The sequence below is a fragment of the Heterocephalus glaber genome, unplaced genomic scaffold (assembly GCF_053883595.1).
Source record: "Heterocephalus glaber isolate CG9 unplaced genomic scaffold, H.glaber_assembly_v1.0 deba00001556, whole genome shotgun sequence".
Taxonomy (NCBI): domain Eukaryota; kingdom Metazoa; phylum Chordata; class Mammalia; order Rodentia; family Bathyergidae; genus Heterocephalus; species Heterocephalus glaber.
In genome coordinates this window covers 3,061,166-3,085,108 of record NW_028258347.1, presented here as the reverse complement: position 1 = coordinate 3,085,108, position 23,943 = coordinate 3,061,166, and the positions used below count along the sequence as shown (strand labels likewise).

The window sequence follows — 23,943 nt, the reverse complement described above, 5'->3', positions numbered from 1 at the left end:
TTCTGGAAAAGTTAGAAGAGATCCAAGAAAATGGCACCATCTCCCCAAAATCAAGGGTTGGCTCTTTGGAACTGGTTAGTTTTGAGATGGAGAATTTAGAACGCACAATCTGAGGGAGTTTCTCCTAGGGAGAGGCGGCCCTCAAATTATAACATAATTTCAATGACGAATTAAATAAAGTTGCTGAAGCGTGATGGCTGGGGACAGCAGATGCGGGCTGCAAGCACAGGTTCTGGCTCTGCACCTCTGAAGGTCTGGCTTGGAAACTGTCACCCAGCGTCCCACCTGCTTCTGCTGGCTCGGAATTGCCTGATCATGGGCAGTGCCTCTGGAGGACCAGCTTCCAACTCTGCTGTTTTGGAGGTGGGTTAAATGGTGCCGACTTTAAGGTACCACGGTGTGGACTGCAGTAGAATTCATCTAAGTGAAAAAGCAATTTCAGTGCACGAAATGCTAAGTCACATTGACATTTTGGTAGCTTTTGGTATTTTACACCCACTGGCCTCATATTTGTTGAGAACAAAGCACAAGATGTCACAGTTGGCTTTAGAATGGAAGCATCTTTATTACAAACCCAGAAAATAACAAGTGCCAGAGATGATGCAGAAAAGCTAGAATACATGTGCACTGTTTGAGGGAATGTGCAACTGATAAGTATGGTGATCTTAACAAATAAAAATAGAATGATTTATGATTTAGCAATTCTACTTCCAGCTACCAACCCCAAAGAATGAGCACACAACCTGGGAGAGACATTTGAACACAGGCTCCTATCAAAGCAGATTTTTCACAGTAGCTAAAGTCGGCTCCAGGGCCCACTGAGAGGCCAGGACGCTGGGGTGCTTACATGCAAGGGGTCCTTTCGAGTCTTAAAGGAGAAGGGCATTCTGATACATGCTCCTGTGTGAACAAACATGGAGGACATTACCCTGAGTGAAACGCCAGTCACAAAATACTTCATGGTTCCACTTGTACGAGGCGCCTAAGGACAGCAGAGAGAAGGGGGCTCCTCAGCCCAGGAGGAGGGAACAGGAGCTTCAGATTTACAAGACAGAAAGTTCTGGGTGTTGGCACAACTACATTAATGCCACTTAAAATGGTTAAGTAGCAAATTTTGTTATTTGTATTTTATTATAAATTTCAAATTCTGTAAAAGTTATGATTTTCTCAGTAACATGCATCATCTATGGATCTAGAACACTTGTATTTTTTAGTCACAGCTGCTGGTCGGAATGTATCTTTATATGGTGCTTTTGAGAGGAGATGGTTTAAAAAGCAAACAAAAAAGCCCAAAGTCTCCTTTCCTTGGTTTTCCACAGCTGTATTTTTGTTTTTGTTTTGTATAGTGAAACACCTGAGGCAGAGTACTTATCAGTGAAAAGAGGTTTGCCGAGCTCACAGTCTTGGAGCTGAAGTTCAGAGTGCACAGGGCCAGCTCTGGTGAGGGCTCTGTTGTGGCACATGGCAGCCCATGGGCAAAGAGCTTGCTCTCCAGACAGGGAGTCAGAGGGAGGCTGAGCTCCCACAATCCCTTTCAAGGATGCGCTCCCAGCTGACCTCAGGATCCCCCAAATCCCACCTCTTAAAGTCTCAACCTCCAGTCCCTCAACCCTGGGGACCTCTGACACAGCAGTCTTTGTGGGAGCTACAGCACCCAAGCCTCAGGCAGGAGCAAAGCAGCAGTTACAAACCCTTCCTTGGCGGGCACACACCTAGTGAAATGCAGTTGCGGAAGTTTACTTTGTTTGGTCATATTAACTTTTCTTTTGAATGAATTTTGGATACTAATGTTGATCTGAAATTTTCTGATTTGCTCCAAGGTGCATCGCCGATTCAAGTTTCTGCCCGATTCCAGTGTCAGTGAAGTGTTCTTACCACGTCTCCAGAGAGAAGAAATTTAAGGCATCTAAGTGGACGTTTCCTATGACTGTCACGGCAGGAGTGTGCCTGGTGTCTCCAGATTTAAGTCAAGGAAAATTTCAAAATATGAATCTGGACTAATGGCACTGAATATGAAAACAAAGAGCACTGTGTAAAGACATTGGGCGTACAGCTGACAATATATTTACTTGACTGATAAAATTCTTATTACTCTCTCTGTAAACGATCCTGTTTAGGGAAGTCCTTGCTAATAAAAGAGGATTGTTGGCACCTGAAATCTTTGCACACTTATTTGTCCTCAGTGCAAAAATGCAATAGAAAGAGCACTTGACAGGTGGCTGGAAGAGTTTAAATATGAGGCTGATTATTAGTTCCTGGAACATTGCTTTGCCCACATCATTATCAAGGGCAGTCACAAAGTAGAGACACCTCTAGATTATCCCCATCCCACTGCGAGCAATATGCCAATATGCATAACAATCACACAGTTAGTGGATACCAGGTATGTGCCACACACCTGCAGTGTGCTGAAGACTTGGCCTGCGTTTTCTGGTTTCTCCCGAGAAAGCTTTTACTTATTCCCATTTTTCAGTGAAACCATGAGGCTGGAACGGTAAGGAAGTTGTTCAGGATCACATAATTGGAGGAGAATTGGAGGAAGAAAAAAAAGAGACACAAGAGCTGCGATTTGAACAAGCGGTTTGACTCTAGAGCTTCTGTGAAGAACCAGGTGTTCCAAGTCACAGCGCCACCTGGTGCCCGCTGCGGAACGCCCCTGCAGCTAACTGGCTCCTCTGAAGGAGGCCAGGTCTCTCTGAAGCAGAACTACTGGTGGTCCGCTTTATGAAACAGCGCTAGGCTGATCACACACTGATTATACACAGAGCTCCCACTGGAAAACGATGTCTATACCATTTGTAATGTGGGCGTAACTTTCCGGTACCTTCTAACACGACTAGTTTCTCACCGAAACTGCTCACCCTTGGAAAGCACTCACTGTGTGCCAGGCACTTCACACAAGTGAAACACGTTTACTGCTAATAAATCCTTTGTGGCACCTTCCCAACTCCCTGTTTAAATTGCAACTGAGCTGGATGTGAAGGGGCTCCCAGGCTCTCCTGACGGCAGAGCCCTGGCTGTAATCTGGACCAGGCTGTAGATTTCTGGGGGGCAGGGAGCTGAATCAGCACCGATTCCACGGCCCTGCTCCTGAGCAAGCCAACCAAAATCTCTGGGCGTGGAGTCTGGGCTGACGCCCACAGAATGAATGCTTCCCAGCCTGGGGAGTTCCGGGGAACCGGCTGGGGGAAGCCGCAGAGGGGGCTCTGGGATGAAGTCTCTCCATGATCAAGTGTTGCACAGAGGCGTTTGGCCCGTTCAGCAGAGACGCCCACTCTGACACTGATGTGACAACGACAGAGCCCTGGATGCCCCCTCCTCTGAAAGCTGAAGAGTGTGTGGGTAATGAGGAAAAGGGTGAAGACGGGGACAAACAGGAGGTAATGACTCCTCATCCTTTCTACCCAATAAGCTAGTTTGGAGCTCAGTAAATTAACAAACCTCATCTGGCTTTTGCAATATCGACTTCTGTATTATTTTGAAGCCATATAACTTACTATTAGGAATGACCAATAATATTGCATTCCTCCAAATTGTGGAAAGATCATATTGTGCAAACCGGAGCAAAAAATCACATTCCCAGTGCACGGACATGAAATCTCTATCAAATGACATCAGGCTCTGAACCAGCTGATACCTTCCCCGCTTACACCAAAAGGAAAGGTTATTTTGGGCTTCTCCAACTGTCTCTTGCCTGCAAACACAGTCACCCTCCTGTCTTCGTGGTCCTATCCCTCTCCCTTCCCAAATAAAGGACAAACACATCCAGGGTCCAGTCGAAAGTAATAACTACTAAGACCTCGATGTTCTTGACAACCCATGTGCTTGCTGTTCTGAGCAATACTTGTGATCACGGTTCTTGTGCAAACAGATATGGTTCTTAGCAGGAAGCTTATACATTTTCCTCATAATTGCTGTCAAAACTGCAGTGAAGTGTACTACAAGTTTTGATAATGAAGAATAAAGCCACAGTGCAAATTCGATTATATTTTGGAAATTCATGCTCCTCTTACCAGAAGCAGTGGTCTTAAATATCTGCCCACCCTGCCAAATTTTTCACTTGCACTTTTTATTATTTATGAAATCGGTATCTGCACAATGTCATGCAGACCTCTGCTGATAAACTCTAATTAAGATTAAGACAGGCCTTTTGGAAAGGATCCCATCATTAGCAAACATGATAAACACAAAAATACTCCCTACTTGTCAACCAGGAGCAATTCAGTAACCTAACAGTATTATCTGTTGCTAGGTTACAGGGCTGACAAAGCCTCAATTATATTGTTCGACCATACCTATAGAGTTCTGTATAAGCAAAAATGTATCCAGAATAAAAGCATTTAACTTCATCCATGCTATCTGCAATTCACAGCTTCTTACAATGGTAAAAATCAGGTTAATAATTACATAGCATGCTGAAAAATCTTTTCCATGTGTTATGTCTATACATGTTTCTTTCTAATTTATCTGTGTGATTGATAGACGCTGGCTTTATAAAAATAAGGGAAGGCAAGCTACATGAGGCTGTAAACCCTACCACACCTAGGTGGGCTCATCAAGATACAGACCCATGCTTAGCATAAAAATGCACAGCAAACTGAACCAATTAAGTCACATTTAGAGTTTTGCATTTCTCTGCCTCAATGTACAGAAGGGTAAGGAGCCTCAAACTAACAGAGGGGGACCAGTGTGTGAAACGTTAATTTAAAAAATAACAAACCCACACGTTCTCACCTAGCAATACAAAGGAAAGCGGTGGTTTACTATACCGATGTGTTCTAAATGGCCTCTCTCAGGACAGTCTTTAAAGTTGAAGTTATTTACTTCTATTCCATAGCATTAGGACATCAAGTCTCCCATCTCTATTTTGGGCTGGGAGCTCCAGTGGCGGGGGCGGGGGGGGGCGAGGAATCAATAAAACAGGCTCCAAAATACAGACACTTGACAGGTGAAAAACAAAGGGAAAGAGCCACGTGTGTGAAAAAGATAGTCTTTGTGAACCAGACCTTTGAGATTATTTTACCATGGGAGACTTTGGGTGGTTTTCAGACATTTGGAGAAAAAGTAATTGCATGCTATAACCGAACAGCATTTTTAAATAGCTCTGGCATAAGACATGTTATGCTCCGTAGTAAGTCACTGTAGCATTTTGATTTCTTAAAAGGAAGAACGGCATTTTTGCATCAATCTAAAAAGTCTATCTCCTTCACACACAATGCAGAAAGATGGTCAATTGGTGACCAGAGCTTAGTTAATGAAGATTACAGCAGTGCTGGCCTATGGAGTAAACCATGATACCTACGAGGCACATTCTGATGAAATTTAAGCCTTCTCTGGAGGAATAAATGAGCCATTTCTCTCTCTCTCTCTCTCTCTCTCTCATACACACACACACACACACACACACATACACACACACAGTGAGAGTATCTTCCTAAAGCCAGAGAAAAAGGGAATAGTTATTTAGACATTAACTTCTTTTATTTTTACTAAATACAAACTCACACATCATGCCTCCTTGTGAAATACAATTTTTTCATAAGTGGGAAGCAATTGGTCAGAGTAATTCCCTAAAAGCTAAACACTTGCCCCATTTCAACATGGCACATGTTCCCACCCAGATCGCAGGGTTTAGACATGAACACAGGACAAATATCTATACGTAGCCACATTGCTCCATACAAATTTTATAATGAATTCTACTCCAATACGGTTGAAATTCTTGACAGAGGAGCAGTGTGAGGAATGGAACTTATAAATTATGGGTGCCCCTTCTTTGAAAACCGCTTTGGCGGTTTCTTTGTGCATTGGCAAATACAGTAGGAATATGAGGTATTGTGTGCATCCTCCTGCACTGCACCTGATAAAAGAATAAAGAGCTGAGACATATTCTTAAAACAATAGAGGAATTAAGGGGAGACAATGGGCCAGCTGCTTCATTAATACAACCAAAAGGGAGCTTGGCCAGAGGAGTTCAGATAATTACGCACCACTCTTTTAGCCCTCTTTTCTATAATAAAATCGCTGAAAAATGTATTAACCACTTCACAGTTGCAAGGTAGGTCTGTGCACTTGTTTATTTGGAGTTGATTAATGCCTTTTTTCTGTATGCAGCTACATGCCAACTCATAGTTTACAATACTTTTTGAATACAACAGAGTAAGAATAATTGATAAAGATCTGCACAATGCATAGCAATAAATCAAAACCATTTTGCAAAAGGTCTTTCCTGTTTTTTAAGCAATCTTAACATTTTTCATTTGTGCTATAATAGGCAGTGCAGGGCATTTGGGGCGTTTGACTTTCCCATCTGGCCCACTGTTCTTGAGCAGCCCGCTGGCTCCCGGGAGAAGGGATGAGCACACCCGACCAGCAACCTCTCGCACACCTTTGGGGTTTGGGCCAAAGGAGAGGGTGGTTTTGCTTTGCTGTTTAAGTCCCCCTTTCTAATCAAGGGGGATGGGCAAATGGCAGAACACCTTGCCAAATGCGCTCTGTATCCTCTACTCACTTGATGTACGAATGAAAGAAAACCTGCTTTTAATGTTAAAATACAATTTACAACTCGCTATATGAAGGTGACACTCCCCGAGCCTCTCGCAGGAAGTCCTCCCTCTTCAGGCAGCAGAACATCTAATCGCTTGGCTGACTGTGGACACTGGATAAAAACTACACTCTGGTTTTCTCCCACATGTTTGTAAGTAAGCTTCCGTCAACCCAACCTTCACACTAGAGGTTTCTAACCCATGCAGTCAGGTTCAGTGCAGCTCATTCTATTCTGATGATTTTAGGATCTTCATTGAGAAGCGGAAGTAGGACAGGAGGCACAGAGACAAATGAACAGAAACTTAGCCGTATTTCTAAGACGAAGAGAAGATTTTGCTTTTACAATGCTGCCCATACTCTAGGTGTGTCGGCGGGAGCCCTGTTTCCTCAGAACTCTGTGTACCGTGTCCATGTTTTAGAGAACTTGCTGTATCTCATTCCAGCCACAAAATCTGGCTTCTCACTCCAGTGCTCTGTTCCCTATTAGCGCTGTAGTTTTTTTCTTGGATATTAGGAAATAAAACAGTAAAAGCAGTCAATAGGTATGAAGAAGAATGACTTTTAGAAGCCACTGCATGTGCTTATTTATTTGAATATGGTTGGTTTAAGTCCACAAAACTTGTTGTTAGGGTGAGAAGTAAAAGTTGATGCATTGTCACTGTGAGCACATGATCTGAATACCCTGACTGCACTTTCTTTCCAGAACTACTTGGGAAATAGACGTGCTGAAGTATCTGTCATCTGTCATTTCAAATCCAATATGGTTTATTTCTTAGTATAAATTTGACAGGTAATATTGGTCTGGGCAGAACTCAGGAACAAAGAAATACGAGCACCCTAATTCATCTAAAGGAGCTAGTTAGCCCTGCAACAAAGAGTTAGTGCTGTTGTCCGTTTCACAGATGAGAGTCGGAGCCCATGTGTCCCACACTCCCTCTGGCCCTCGCTTGCCCAGCTCCAGCACACCTCTTCCTGGCTTGCGTTCTCTCCATGGGACTTATGTTTTTCCTGTATGAGTAGGTTTCCCTTGGAGATGATTTCCTTTCCCTTTTGAAAGGTACAGGAGACCCCTTCTAGAAAAAGCAAACGGTCATTGTGGTCAGATCCAGGTTTTTGCTGAAGTGCATGGCAGCGAGTTTAAACCCTCGGATAAAAAAGCAGGGAGAACTCCTGGAAAAGTTTCTGAACTCTTGTGTTGGAGGGCAGGAGCCTCCGGCAGTCAACCCTGGCTTTAGTCAAATAGGTAATTTTGAGGGTTCCTACAGAAAGAAGTTCTGCTCCTGGAGTCTCCACATCCTCAGATGGCACTGCGGGCTGCAGAAGGCCCCTCACACCAAGGCAGCCCCGTGACCACCTGGCTGCCTGGCAACTGACTTTCAGGGACCAGCAGAAAGGTGACATCGCACCCGAAGGCGAGCTGTCAGAATTCTGCCTGCTGCTGCTGATAAACTGATTACAAAGCTGCTTAAGACTCTGCTTGTAAACAAAAGCATTTATCAACTAATAATTTGCAATAAACTGAGGTAACTCCCAGCTGAGCCCCTAACTGTCTTTACCATCTGCCTATTAAGACACCATTCTTCATCTACAGTCAAGAGCAGAAGGCAGAAAATCTTCACCACAATATCCAGCTTGAAAGCTTGTGAATAATCTGAGCACACCCCGAACTTGGATTAGGACTCCTGTGCTGGGGGCTTCGTTTGCATTCTTGGCCAGCCTGGGATGCTCAGAAATGAGGTGGCAGGAAGAGCCTGCGAGCTGCAGAGGAATCAGTTAGGCAAGTTCATCGCAGGAGGCTGCTTTTAGTTTCTTTTTTCCCTTCTTCCACCTCTTTGTGTAAATATAGCCATGGTAGGAGCCTGATGTAACCCCCACGCACCAGCTGGAAGTGAAGCTCTCTGTTCCTCTGTCCGCTTGTCCATTTTCATTAAATTTTTTTGTTTTGGTTTTTAAGAAAAAAAATTTAATTCCCAGAGGCTCCTTCCGCTTCCCGGAGTTGCTGTGAGAGTGTAGGCCACATGGGAGTTGGCCGCAGGTCCCTGGGCGGGGGTCCAGCTTCCACCCGGGGCTCCTCCCTGCATCAGCTTCCAGTGGGTCCTTGGCATTTTCAGATTCTCCTCGCTTCCAAGGAGTCCTACCCTGAACTCGGAGGGGAGCCGCCCAGAGGAGGAAACCAGGAAACCAGGAAACCAAGAAACCAGGAAAGTGCTGCAGTTCCGCCACACTGTGTGTTTCCAGACGCTTCTTTTTTCTGTGGGTACCAGGGACTCGAACTGGGGACCTTGAGCTTGCCAGGCAGGTGCGACGCCACTGAGCTACATCCCGGCCCTTCCGGAGGCTTCTTCATAGCCAACGCCACTCTGTGCCTTTGCTGTAAACTTTAGGTCTATTTACCCTGATTTAGTCTTCACGAAAATTCAGTCAACAATAAAATTTAACAACAACACAGGAGTAAACAACCTGGCTGATGCTGCCAGTTTGAAACCGGAGGCAGCAGCGCTTGCTCAGAGCCCGCTGCTGGCCTGAGGTAGCCTCCAGGCACCTGCGCCCAGCCAGCGGCCCTCTGTGCCGCACAGGGGTCTACTGAGGACCCCGGGGCAGGGGCGCGGCCACTGCCAGATCCTGGAATGGGCCTCAGGCCTCACACTTGGAAGGGTTTGCTCCTTACTGCAGCGCAGCCCCACAGGCGTGTCTGCTTACTCCTCTTCTACAGGGTTCCCCCGCAGGGGAGGAGTCTTCTTCACCCCCTGCTTCGGTGGGGCAGAGGTCCTCAGGGTGTGCGGACCCTGCTCAGGTGTCACTCTGAGGGCGAGTGCCTGGCCCGCCCGCGGCCGGTACAGCTCCTCCACGTCTCGAACACCAGGACTCAAGTCTGAAGCAAATCTCAAACAGCACTGTTCTCATCCCACCTTGAGGATTTGAGATTCCTGGATCACGGAGACCTCAAAAATTAGCCAATGAGATATGCACCACGAGTGAGTGTTCCAGTATGCCAACTTACAATGTCTTTTTCAAAAATGAACGAAAAGCTATAACATAATTTAACAGATAACACATAGGGTATTTATGGGCCAACACGACACAGATCGAACTTCTACGTTCTTTAGCTGCTTCTGAGTGCTCACAAAGAAGCGGTGGATGGTGCTTTGTTTCGCTATTGGTAAATTTCATTTAAAAACTTTTTATACTAAACGGAAATTTTCATGTCCGACACAGGTACATTCAGAAAAGTGTGAGTAATTATTTCATCCACATATAAAACTTTCATGATAATCTATTCTCTAATAGGGCAATTCAATCCATTCCTTATTGGAAAGGTGACTGGACCTCTATACTTAGGCAAACTTAATATATAATGTTTTATAATAGAAGTTTCATGTGAAATAAAGGATATTTGTAATGTAGGATACCTTCTGAATTTCTTCATGAAACTTTCTCTGTCTTCCTCTGTCTCTCTGCTCTCTCTCTCTCCTTTGTACACACACACACACACACACACACACACACACACACACACACACACACGGTACCTAGTCTCAATTTTTAGTGACTATGTGGTGTAGGAAAAAAATAGTTTTGAAAAAGTGAGAACCAGCAGATGGCGCTCTGCGCATTGCGTGAGGCCGGCCAGAGGCCAGAAAACAGGCTTCTCTAACCGGAGTCCACCTTCATTCAGTATGAGGTTGCTCCACCAAGCTTTACAATCCCCCAAGATTTATGTTAATTGACTAAACAACTTTGTGGTAATTTCCAGACTCTCCCCATGCTCATCGAAGGGCCCTGCATGCAGTTCACGAGCCCTGTCAAGAAAACAGCACATAAAGATATAATGACCGCCCCCCCCCGCCCCGCCCTCAGGGAAAGAACAGGAGCCTGGGTTCCTGAGGTGTAACAAGAACTCATGAAGTTTTCTGCGTAAAAAGACAATCGTGACTGCTTTGCTTTTTAGCACCCTGCTCCATGATACGAACAAGGCACACATGTTATCTTTGAAGGGATTTGTAATCTGCGTCATAGAGGTTTTCGAGTCCTCTCAATAAAACTCTTTGGGCAGATGTTTGCTGCTCCCTGGGATGCATATGCTGCCTCCGAATTTTATGGACAATGGCGTGTGTGTGTAACACAGTAACAAACAGGACTGAATGTAAGACTGTGATGCATGTAAAACCAATGCAGTGCTGCACAGAACCTACCTGAAGTGGTGCCCTGTTTTTCCTGTCCTCTCCTTGGCTGATGTTGTCCTCCTTCAAGCAGAAGAAAACTTTGCTCTGAACTTTAAAACTTCATTATTTTCTAATCCTCATCAAATATCTGTAAGTAGCTGCATTTCACTCCCTCTAATAACAGCTCGGCAACATGAGGAATTCCCCTGGAGCAGCTTGTAAACCCCGCTCCTGGCCCCTGTATCTCACTGCCATTCTGCCATGGACTGTGCTTTTCCACTGGGCTCTAGATTGGCCTTGAATATGTCAGGACCCCATCTCACGGTAGTCTCTGCCCTTGCCTCCCTCAGGGGAAGTCCGGGACCGGAGTTCCAACTGTAAAGGTGTGGAACAGTGGTCTTGACATTTACAGTTTCAGTTGCTGGAGTTCTAGAAAAGCCGCCATGAGGGAGTGCAGTGGACCTGAAACTCTCCTGGCATCATGTTAATAAGCACCTAGTTGTATCCTACCATCATCTGCAAGACCTCTGTAATGCATATATTTTTAGAATATGTACAATGCAGTTTCTTTATAGTCTTATTACCATTAAAGCACATTAGCATCTGTAACAAATTATATTAGCAGAAGTAAAAGAAGGGGAATTAAAAACAAATGCTCAGTCACGTAAGAGCACATCCTATAATTTCAAAGGAATGAGGCTCCAGGCCCTTGCAAGTCCACAGACAGACAGAGAGTCCTGGCTCTGTGGGGCTCTGCACCCGGCTTCAAGGTGACCCTAAGCCTAGAGTCCGTAGGTGGAGTGGAGGTGTGGTGGCCTCCTGCCAGGCGGCTGCGGACGAGTGGGTGATCTTAGGGAAATGAATCTCAAATTCCACTCATGTGACGGCCACACTAGAGACCAGTGATTTTCTCTAGGACAGCTTTGTCCTCCTGTCTCACTGTGTAGTTTGGAACGTTGAATTTTACTGCGCGCTGATTTGCACAGAAGGCTCAGGGCTGTACTTAAGGATGTACCAACTGCTCCCAGCAGGATAACAATAAAATATGGAATCTTTATCCAAAACAGGCACAAAGTCTTCAGGCTGGTGTCACATGGCTATAGAAAACCTCATTGTTAGAACCCCTCTGAAGAATGGAGAAAGGTTACCTCTCGATGTTTCACAGGCTCTTCTTGGTTGGACTGTGTGCACTGTAAAACAGGCTCACATTTTATCTGACATTTCCCAAGTTACCTCAGATCTGACCCGAGGCTTGGATAGAGGAAAATAAGACGAACAAGAAGTGGGAAGCTCTTCAGGCAAGATTCTGCCTGAAGGGAGCACAGCAGGTCAGGTGGACAGCCCGGGTGTGGGCAGGAGAGAGGAGAACTTCACACTCAGGTGCGAACTTCTTCACCAAGGTCATCAGAAGACACTGTCATGGACAGGGCTTTGGCAGTGAGGTCAGCACAGGACAAAGGTGCACTTCACACTTGCCAGCAGATCAGGGCAGGACCTAGGAAGTGACCCAGTCCTGGATTCTCCGAGGGAAGACGGGAAGTGCCTTTGCCCTGCGACTCTCCTAGCTGAGGGTGCTCTCAAGTTCACTCAGCTACCAGGCGGAGTGGGCCGTTTCATGTTTGCTCTTTTGATTGTCTGATGTTCCCTTTGGCAACCAGATGCCTAGAGTACTTTACCAGTGTGTTCTGATCTTGAATGTCTAAATGAAGCCTTTGGCTATGGCTAAGAGTTGTTAGGATACTTTCTGGATCGGGAAGAGAACTCACTAGGATCAGGAGCAAATCTTACCCTGTGAGGTGTGGTTATGAATCTGAAGCAGGACTGGAGTTATCAGTTTCTATGACATTGTTTAAACACTTAGCGGTGATCTCAGTTTTACTCACAATAATAGAGACAGAAATCCTTGGTCATGAGCTTCTAGTTGAGTAGAATTTTAGAAATAGAACAGAAATAACATTTTTGAGCAAAGAGTCACTTGGCTTTAGTTTATGCTCTTTTCAGCTACTTTCCTTTAGACCAAAATCTTTTTAAAAAACATTTATATCTTCTAAGACATTTATGCTGGGTGGTGTTGTAATGCCCAGAAAAATCCACTAGGACTTTGCCCATCCCTGCTAGATCTCTTCCCGGTATTTTCATGGTTCACTCAGTTCTAGCTTTACTAGCCCAAGCACAGTTAAAGGATCAGCATGCTGTCTACTGTACTTATAACTCAAAAGAAATCAAACAAACAAAATGAGAAGAAGAAAATGAGGAAGGCATTTTGGCATTTTAGAGTAAAAGAGAATCAATCTACTATTTTTTTTTTTTTTTTTTTTTTTTGGTACAAGGGATAGAACTCCGGGACCTTGTGCTTTTGAGGCAGGCAGCGGAACCACTGAGCTAAATCCCTGGCCCTCAACCTACAGTCAGTACAATTTCAAAACAGATAAGGAAGGTACAGCTGATTATTCCTCTGCAGACAGCATTAAAATGGAAAAGAAGGATAGAGGTCAGCGAGTTCCTACGTTGTTCCTTCTCTGCACACAAAGGGTCTACAGGATGATCTGGTTGAAGCATTCAGTAAAGCCAAAAAATTAGGGAGTGGAAGATCATTGAGAAGGAACTGAAAAAGTCGAGACAGGATATAATTAAGGCTTGAAAAAGATTTCAACAGAGGTAGGGTCAAGCTAAGGACAAACTGTGGTCATGTTTTATAAGCAGTGATAAGAGGAAAGACAGCAAAGGAGATACAGGATAAAAATAAAAGTTCAAGACCAAGGCTCATTATAGGATTCTAGTCTTTGAGAACCAACATAGTTCTGACACAAATGAAATGACAATGCAGGCAGAAACACAGAGGCCCTGCTAAATGTCCCCGTCTCGCCCCTGGGAGTCAAGGAGAGGAGGAAAACCACAATTCTTGCTCTAGGAAAGAGTATTTATCTGCAGTGTCCACAGTAGGAAGTCGCAGGAGCGCTGGGAAATGGCCCAGGAAACCCCAGAAAGGACCTGCAGGCCAGAGAGCAAATCAAAGCACAAGGATGGCTGAAGTAGACTCACAAAGAATCCTGGTTTTAATCTTGAGTAGCTGGAGTGGCCAAATCTAGCTCAACAGGAATACAAGAGGTTTTCTTTAAACAAAACAAAACAAAACAAAACAAAACACAACACAACACAGTGTTCTGTGCCTCACATACTGCCAGGTATCCTTTGCAGTCGAATCCATTTTTCAGAGGATATAAAGGAAAACAATATGAAAACCCACAAAAGCCATAAAAATCCTAATAGATGGTGAATTATCCTGGCAGAAAGAAACCTCAGTTTTCTTCTTCACCTTTCCAGATAAGATACCAGAACAAGGCAGGACTTCTTGCAAATCTCTGAGCATATTTTATCCTACTCTATGGAGTGTTGCTCATAAAATTGCAAATATTTATGTCTGGCAGGAACCATGGAGGTGTCTAGGATTGTTAGAGATGAGGAAAACAGAGTCCCAAGGACCTGGGTGATATGGCAGAGGTCACACAGACAGTGGGCATGTATGTGGGGAGGGGATCTATATTTATATATTAGTTTTCACACAGGACACAAACTTCCCTCATTGTCCATAGTAGGACTCTTGTAGGATTGTTTTGTGGTTAATTACTTGCACTGCGAAATCCTGGTCAGCATCTCTTAAGGCCTTCATCTGACAGCTGGCTTTTCTGGTCTCCAAACAATGTTATGCAGTTGGGTTACGATCCCCACTGACACACAGACTTGGAGGGATGAACCGTCCACGTTTACAGAGACCCTGAACTGTGGGAGTGGAACCCACGTCTCTCACCCCAAAGCTCCTTGCTGTGCAGCCCACGGCTCCAGATGCTCGGGCGAGTCAGTCCTGTCTGGGTGGAAGCTCTGGGGGCTGTGACCTCTGCCCTTCGGGGATAGACCCTGGAGGAGGGGTGTCACTCAGATTGCCCTGGGCGTGACTGGTAAGAGTCTACCTTCCTCCGGGTGACTGATGCCCCCTAGATGAATGGACTGGAGGCCGTCCTGTCCTAGAGAGTAAATTTAAAATTCTCCTTGTGGTCGTCGAGATGCGTGTACACTTTCCTCACTTTCCCTCCTACACCAGTGGAAAAGTGACAGGAGTCTGATCTACCCACCAATAAGGTGTAACGTAATTGGTCAGTGTTCCTACCATGATCTTCTGTCAGGAGGTTTTAACACCAGTTAACTGGAGGACACTGGGGAACATTCACATGAAATCTATTGTTAGAATGTGTTCTCTGGCTTTAGTCATAAAACTCCACCAGTATTAGCAAAAATACCCGAGGAAAACATTATGCTGCCTACTTTTAAAAAGCATTTATTCATAAATATTTGAAAACTCTATTGTTTTTAATAGATGCTGCTACTTTCCCAGACCTGGTTTTACTGATGTTGTTGAAAAGCAGATCATTTTCGCTTTGGGACAAGCCACATGGATTTAACTGCAGTTTTTGCAGGATTTAACTGAATGCAAATGATAATGGAGATGAACGTGTAAGTCTCTGAGTGCCCTACAAAAGGATGGCCCTTTAAGGGGAGAGGAAGAGAGAGGACAGAGGAAGGAGGAGGGAGCGAGCGAGGGGTGTGCGTGCGTGCTCCGCATTAGGGTTGTTTTCTCACAGTATTCGACATATGCAATTGCATATTTACCTGGAGATGTTTGTAATAAGGTAAACACAATTATTTTTATCCTTTAACTATCAGACAAGCTAAAGTAATAAATAACCCCACCTCGGTTCTGTGTACATTTCTACAGGAAAAAACACATTTTTTTCCACCCATCTAAATTTTTTGGAAAGAAATTGGAACACTTGAATGAATTTGGAAATTAAATCACTGAATAAAATAGCAGCAGAAGCTCAGCAATTATAAGTTTAAGATATCAAGAAGCATTTGAAAATTTAGGCTCACTCAGTCTCTCATCTAGCAGCCCAAAAATCTTTTTCTATTCCCCGATTGTCTATTTTTCCCCAGTGAAAGTCATTACATTCCTCTACCCATTTTAATCAAAATCATTTCCAACTTATTTCAGTCTGTCACAATAATATTTTCATACTAGGAGTGTTGTAACCTAATTCCTTCATTTGAATAATACATTCATTTTTAATTACTGCAACTTGATCTCAGATTATTCAAATAACTGTTTCATTTTTTATGCTTACCCTGACCCTAGTGTATTTATAGGCTTTTATTCTTACCTGATACCAATGTAATGTAATTATAGATTGTATTTTAATCATCTACTATATTCTAGTGAGTTTGTTTAAATCACTCCAATCCTGAGTCTTTTATTCCTATGCCTTTTAAAATTCTACAATGGCATTCTCTTTGCATAAAAGCAATATTTTTTTTTTAGTTTATAACAGTGAATGAATATTTTGCATGCATTGCTGGCTACCGTTCTCATTTAATAATTTTAAAGTCACTGTACAGGATGGTGTGTAGAAATCAAGCCCTGCTTTGTAGAGCACATCGCGTGCAGTCTTCACACCTGTTTGTTTCCCAGCCTGCGGCCCCATCCACACCTCTGCTATTTTAGGATGCAGATGGGCTTTGTGCCCATGATCACTGTGCCTATGCCTTGGCATGGGAATCCTTAGAAACAGAGCCTGTGCGGGGCCAACCCAGGCCAGCCTCACGGTGGTGGAGGAGGCGTGTCTGGTGAGAATGCTACCCCCCCATCAGGAGAGCCCAGTATCTCTAAGCTCCTTTATGGTGCTTTCTGAGCTGCTGGCAGGAAGGGTGAATTTCAGCCACAGATTTAACAAGGAGCCAGGACTGAGAGGGCTGATGACACTGCCCATCTGTGAGGGTCTGGTGTTCCTCCTCGGTCAGACTCCCAGGCTGGAGAAATGGATTCTCCCGCATGAGTGTGACTATTGTTGTGAAATCCTGGCATCACCTTAGATCTCTCATTGTGCTCGCCCTTCCTGGCTAATCCATCACTGCCAATTGCACATCCACGTATCTTTCCCATCTCCTCTCCTTCTTCACCTCTGGCAAGGTGGAGGGGGTTTAGACCCGGCCACTCCACCTCACTGCATTTACCCGCAACCTCCTGCCCTGGACTTGTCCAATCTGCCCCCCACACCTGTGCAAGAACGCAGGGCAGAGCCCCAAGCCTGCTCCTGACCCCCTTAAGTGAGCTTCCTGGATGGCTCCCATGCCTAGAGGAGGGAATCCCTGCACTTCATTCTCCAAAAGCCCAGCTTTACCTGGGATACTGCTTCTGATCACGAGGGATCAAGCTGCTCTACACAGACAGGGTGCGATCGTGTATCCAGCCCACGACTCTGGAAGGGAGCCCAAATCAGTGAAAGGGCAGAAAACCTCTCTGACATTAATGGTTAACAAGAAACAGGACTTTTCATAAATCAGTACTGGTTAGGACTCTAGACTGCATCTTCCAAGTTTCTATCTGTGGATTAGACTTCCTCTCTCCCTGCATGGTCCACACTTTATCTTTAATCCCTTTTCTACTCAAAGTAGATAAAGCTATGAAGATAAGTGTCTTAAAGATAAATGCAACATTTAAACCATATAAGAGCATAGTTTCAAACCACTGGCTGTTTTCATGTCCAGCTCAACCAGTGAGCGCTCGGCTCAGTTATTACTCATTGTTGAGCAAACTGGGCGAGGCCCTTTGAAAATTAATTTTCAGAAATGCCAGGGAAAAATCCTTGAAGTGTAAACGAGAGGACAAAAATGGTTGCTAAAAGTGACAGAAACAAGAGGCCAGTCTGCACGCTCCTTTTTCCCATTGTGAAGCACGCCTGCTGAATAGAGAGCACAGGAACTTGTCTACCTGGCTAGTTGTTAGAAATAATGCAGAGAACCTTGAAAATATGTTAACGTCACAAAATGCCTTGGAACGCTAAATGGGATAATGGCATGAAACAGGGATTTGAGGACAAACTGCCTGATAACTCTCAAAAATGAATCACGCTGCTTTCTGCAGCCTCGGTGGAGAAACGCATGCTTCCTTCGGGATTTCTTCTACCATTTGGCGGGCGCAACACTCGCTTTGGGCATAATAATTTGAGCTTCATTAGAGAAGTGAAAATGCAATTGTCTCTACAAGATCAAAGGACGATCTATTAAATAAAGCAACTGGAACCCAAGAATGAAATTATATGAAAAGTTAGAATTTTACGGTGAATCAAGATGGAAATCGCCCCGGCACACTATGGGCAAGTGCACAACTGAAGATTAGCTTGCCTGAGAGGAAACCAACAGTGGCCGGGCCGATGTGGGGAAACAGGCAAAGACACACGGACCCCAAACAACTGTGGACTCAGGTACCCTAGGCATTAACGCTGTGTCCGTGCCTTTAAGAGCACTGCTGGTTAAGGAGGAGAATGTTAAGAAATACAGAGCCAAAATATAACAGGAACTATGATTCAACTTTGAAAAGATGGTCCATGTTAAAAATGAATACAAGGCCTGTGATCGCCTGTGTTCACTGGAAAGCTGGAGAGGCCATTTCGTCCTGAAACCTTGAGGAGTTTTGCTCCTAGATGAGACGGGGCACCGAGTGGTAACTGCTTGAAAGCACAGGTCATTACGAATTCTGGGAGCCAGAACCACGCACGCTTGCTGGAAGGAAAGGAGAGGCGGAGACAGGCAAGTGGAATGCCTCGGCGCACCGGGGGTTCTGAATTCCACTTCTCTGCAAAGGCTTATTTTAGACTTGGCGGTTTTCTTCCAGATGGAAATGACAGACTTCAAAACACCTTCCTGTGTATTTCAGTGCATTACATCACTGAAGTCATTTGCAAAATTCTAGAAAATTACCCTGAAATCACATTAGGGACAGCAATGGACCATGAAACTAAAAGAAAAAATAATCAGAAAAAACACATTTCACATTACAAGGGAAATATATAGAGCCCAGGGTCCAAGAATGAAATAGTTACTCCCTTTCACGTTCTTGAGTAAGATTTTGCTCATGACGTTCCTTGAATCATGGAAGATTTTTTTTCCCCAAAAAAGAAAACACTAATTAAAAAAAAAAATGGGTTCAATGAATTATTGCAAAAAAGAAACAGAATAAAAAGTAATAATTAAGATAGCAGAAATGAATATAAACAATATAATGAAACAGAAAAAATTTATCTGTGAAAATTCTGAATGTATTTAACACACATTATTTTGAAAATAAATTTTTGTGATATGATTTTGAATATTTAAAAATTAACATGTACACTTACTATATATTATACAATATATTACTGTACATTACATATACCCAAATAGAGATCATATATTTCCTAAGTCTGCAAAATATTATTGCAAAAATCCAAATTTTCCTCATGATAAATAATTTCTAATGTTGTTCTCGCTTTATCACCAAACCCCCTGCAATTTTAAGTTTGGCACATGTTTACAAAGGGAATGAATTTTACTTCTGTTTCCTGGGTCTCAAAATTCTTGAGGATCAAACAGAGACCTGATGCCAACTGATCTGAAAGGTACTCAAAAGGAGAGGGCAGGCCGAAGACCTGGCAGTGCAGTATTCCACCAGAATCACAGCCCCTTCCCTCCCGAGGTGCAAGCCAGGCTTTGCGGCTGGATTTCTGGGGAGGGTGGATGAACGGGCAGGCACGCAGCTCCTTTCTTTTTGGGACCATGGTGGTCGTGACTCCTGCCCTTTGGCCGGAAGAACCTGCAGCCTGTCGGACCTCAGCAAGGCCACCCCTTGACTTCAGTCCTTTCGCTGGGTCTCCCAAGAGCATCATCAGGTCACAGGGCAGGAAGGGACGTCTTCCCAGCTGATGCACCTGGGTGAGGAATTCAGCTCTGAAGACTCAGCATCTGTGTGACCGTGGGCACTGACCTCGTCCCCGGAGCTGCAGTCTCCTCCGCCGGAAGTGGGAGCATCCTGCCTGCTTTCAGGGACTGTCCTGACTGTGAGGCTTTCCTTGCCCCTGCCGGGCACAGCATGTGCGCAGAGCAGAGGCACAGGAAGTTCGTTCTGCTCCCACTCATAATGATCTTCCTAGGAATGGCAAAAGCCGCCCCCTGGAAGCTTCAGCTGGGGCAGATTGTAAAGCCCTCCCTGCGGGAGGCACCCTGTGTACCTCCTGAAAGGCAGTGGGCCTAGAGAGCACGTTCCACTTGCCACCATGCTGCTGGCCCCGGTTCCCTTTTGGGAGTGATTTAGACCACTGATTTCAGACTGTGGTCCCCAAAGACTCCACCTGTTTAGCTTCCAGACCTCTACTGTGTGCTGTGTTTTTGAAATCCACATGCACTGCTAATATTCTGTATGCAAGGGATCCATAAAACAGGTATCGCTGCCAAACACCAGACCCTCAGGGTTTACATGTCTTTGTAATTCCACAGAGTCCTAAATTATTAGTATTTTTGTTTTGCTTTGTTTTCCAGGTGATAAACTGATATTTTAAAAGCTGGATAGAGCAACTAAATGATAGAAAAGGAGAAATAAAATCATTATGACTGATGTGATATTAGTATTTTCTTAACCAGCATATATTTTCTACAACATGTTTTTTATTATATAATTGATATTTATTTTTAAAAATTTGAATATAAATTTTAAAAAATTGGATTCTACACATAAATGAACATGACAAATACTAGCCATACTTACTTACAAAGATTTTCTAAATTTTAACAATACAGTGAGGTTGGAGAAACTAACCTCAAGTTAAAGATCATCTTATGCATCGTAAGTATGGTGTCTTGGAATCCAGACTGGTTTCTAACCAAAATATAGGTATACACTTCATTTAAAAATTCTGTAGCAATCTATAGAAATTCTATAAATTCTATAGCAATCTATCAGAAAAGATGCTTGTGTGTGTGAGTTTGTGTATGTGTGTTTTGTGTGTACATGTGTGCCTGTGCATAGCATAGCTTGGAGCATTAGTTTTAAAAATGAAAACTATAATTGTACAAAAATATTGATATGAACGCCCCTGCTGGACAGAAATCTTATTTCTAACAGTCAAACTCAATGCACATACGGGTCCCTTGGCATGGCCTGCGCACAGCCATCTGTCAGGTTGGCACTGTGCCCACCCAGGGGGAGTTTTGCCAGTTTAACACAAGGTAGGGGGCACCACAGGGGAGGTTTGAGAGGACAGATAGTGGAGTGTGCCGGACCCCTCCCTGGGGTCAGGACCCTGGTGGCCGTCATTATTGGAGGAGAGGCTCTGTGTCAACCCCATCAACTGTGTGTCCCCAAAAACTTCATTCAAAAATATTCCAGGGGGCTGTCAGTCAGCGAGGTAGCAAGCATTCTGTACTAGTGAGGAAAGGCAAACGCTGCAGTCTAAGATCTGGCATCATCTTGGCATGCACACTGTCAGTACATATTCCAGAGCAGGTCCAGAACCGCACATAAGCAGGACAATTAATTTGCAAAGGGACTTTGCAGGTCTATGTCCTAACACATAATATGTATGCTCTATGAAAAGGAGTAGCACTAAAGAATCCACCACTTGCTTTTTTGTTCAGCGGTTTTCTTGAAGCCCTTTCCCATAGGACGTGTGTCAGTTCCAATGCATGTGGATGCTTCAGTCCTTATCCTATTTTATTCTGGGGATCAAATACCATTTATATATTGTTATACCACTGTTGGTTTTAATCAAACTCCCTGTAACTTTTTATAAAATGTTCCTACTATTAAAATGCACGAAGTAGTCTACCTTCCATTGTCCTGTACTTTCCTTAGCAGAAAAGCAGTACAAAAGCGTTTGTAAGGGAATTCACAAATATTTCTCCACAAAGCATTGTGACAAGTCATTTTGCCTTCAGAGGTGTGTGAGTGCCCTGAAAATGCCCACCCTGACACGCTTGGAGCATTAAGGAATTTTCCTAAGCCCCTCCATAGCTCACTCTTGGTCTCTGTGCTTACAAAGAAAAATAATTTAGGAAGACAAAAACTGTCAGAGCACAAGATAAGAGGTTCTCTCTATTCCTAATTTTGTTACATTTGGGCCAGAATTACCTGGTCAGACTAAGCAGACCAAGACATATGTTGGCAAGGAAGAGGTCATTTTCATCAGTTTATCCAGCCACATACTCAGCCTACATTCACAGAGGGCACACGATGGTTCAGAAAATATAGTATGTAAGTTATTACACATTGCATAAATATAGTACATATGTGAGGCATAAAAGGTGGTAGACTGCATGCTCCAAATCCTGCCTGAGCTCACGCTGTACTCACGGGAGTGCAGTGGTAACCTCTCCTGTACCATCCTATGACCTGGCTGGCTGAGCTGCCTTCTGCCCTGCTGCACCTGGGGACTGGGGTGCCAGTGGAAATGTTCATGATGCTCACAGGAATATATCCCCAAAGCCTGAGATGACAGGACCCAGCAAAGTACATTTCTAAAAGGTTGTCATGGTGACAAACTCATGTTATATATTCCAGCATAACTTGGTCGTGTTTTAGCTTTGTTGCTTTGGGTAATCGTTTATTCTTTCTGAGCCTCAGTTGATTTCTCTGCAAGAGGAGGGGTTTCTTATATTTCCTGGGTTGTGGGGAGGATTATGGAGCATACATAAAATGCTTCGCCCAGAGAAGGAGCCCAAAGTATCCGTCTGATTATGTATCAAGCTAGTGTGATTCAGGCACGGTCGATGCGTCCCACTTTAATTCTTCTTCTAATTAGCATCGAGCCCCTATTTGGAAAAAGTGATCTCCAACAGGCTACAACCTTTCACCACTGGGTTTGTTCTTTTCAAAATGTGGCTTTGTAAGCTCATCCCTACAGAAGTCCCAGTTGCCTGCTTAAGAAAATGAAAACAAAACAAAAAACCAAACGTCAAACTATATCACGAAATACAAATCGTAGATCCTCACTTTGGTTTATACACTGGCATTCCCCTTTTATAACTTCCTGCACTATCTTTTAGAGATCAAATATTTTAGAAGGTAAGCACATTTATGTTTGCTTTTATTTTAAATATAACTCATAGTTGAGGATTAATGAGATGCACTAACGTCGAGGCATTATACATGTGCACGGTGACTGAAAAGGTTTCACAGGCAGAAGGGAGCTCAGATGAGCCCTGGAACTCCCCAGGGCTAATGTGCACTTATTGGCTGACTGTTGAATTCTCCTAACTCAGTCTCCCCTTCCAGAGCAATGGGAAAGGAAGCCCTGTCCACTTTGTTCACCACTGTATCCATGTAGCCCATCTGAATGCCCTGCACGTGTAGACAAATCCCTGTTAAATGAAGGGCGATCACTATCCCTGGGAGTGATCAGGAACACGAAGGAGACACCTTCCTTCTAAGAGCACGAAGCAGGGTCTGAGAGCAGGGAGGGTCGTCGGGAGTGAAGAAACTTCCTCACGGCTGCATTCACTGCTACATAAAGGCATCCACCATGGTACCATGCCGGCTAGGGCTGCAGTTCCAGATGTTCAGAAAGTCCAGTTCTTTAACTGTAGGAGGTTATTATCCTGTTGGGATTCACACGCACACACACACACACACACACACACACACTCTCTCACGGGGCAAATCCACGGGTCAAGCTGAGTCCCAGCCATCACTTGATGGTGGAGTTCAGGGGAGTAGATCTTTGTGCCTCCACAAAGGGAAGCCTTAGGAAAAGACAGAGTTGGGCTGGCTCCTGGAGAATGTTTTGGGTGTGCTGTAGAAAGGAGTCCTGGCCTGGTACCAGCAGCCAGGTCTGCAAGCATTCTGGTCATCTTTGGTCATGATGGCAAAGTCAAAATGGCACTCACTTCCAGAATGAGGCTTGCAGTACATACTGCACATGCGAGAAATCCACCTCATTTCTCCGGGCCTCCCTTCCTTCATCTTTGCAACAGTTTTCCAGGAGCCTAAGCTTGCTCTTTTTTATTGTGAAATGAGTTACACAAAGGCAAGGATCCAGCAATACCTCAACCTTGCCCCTAACTCTAACTGGCCCCTTCCAAATGGCCCATTAAAGATGGCTTCTGGTTTTTGGAGGCCCAAATAAAGGGACGCCTGTGAACACGGGCTGGGAGCCCTTTTCCAGCAGGCACGAGTTTTCTATGAGGCTCTGGGTCCATGTCTGCCTTCATGAATGCCCCCTTCCTCCCCAACACACACTACCCGGGCCTGCTCCCTTGTGAGGCTTGGGGAAGGGCTCTCATGCTTGGTCGATCACGTGGATCTCCTCACTGAAGATCTCCTTGAGGTTTTGATCAAAATGCTACTAAGATTTCACAACATTGCTGTTGCTGTTAA

At 44.3% G+C, this 23,943-nt stretch overlaps 1 protein-coding gene across 5 annotated transcripts in view; it reads right to left on the bottom strand.

The window, feature by feature from the left end:
• Zfpm2 (zinc finger protein, FOG family member 2) overlaps positions 1-23,943 on the bottom strand; it is a 407,643-nt gene that overhangs the window by 11,747 nt on the left and 371,953 nt on the right. The window lies entirely within an intron of this gene.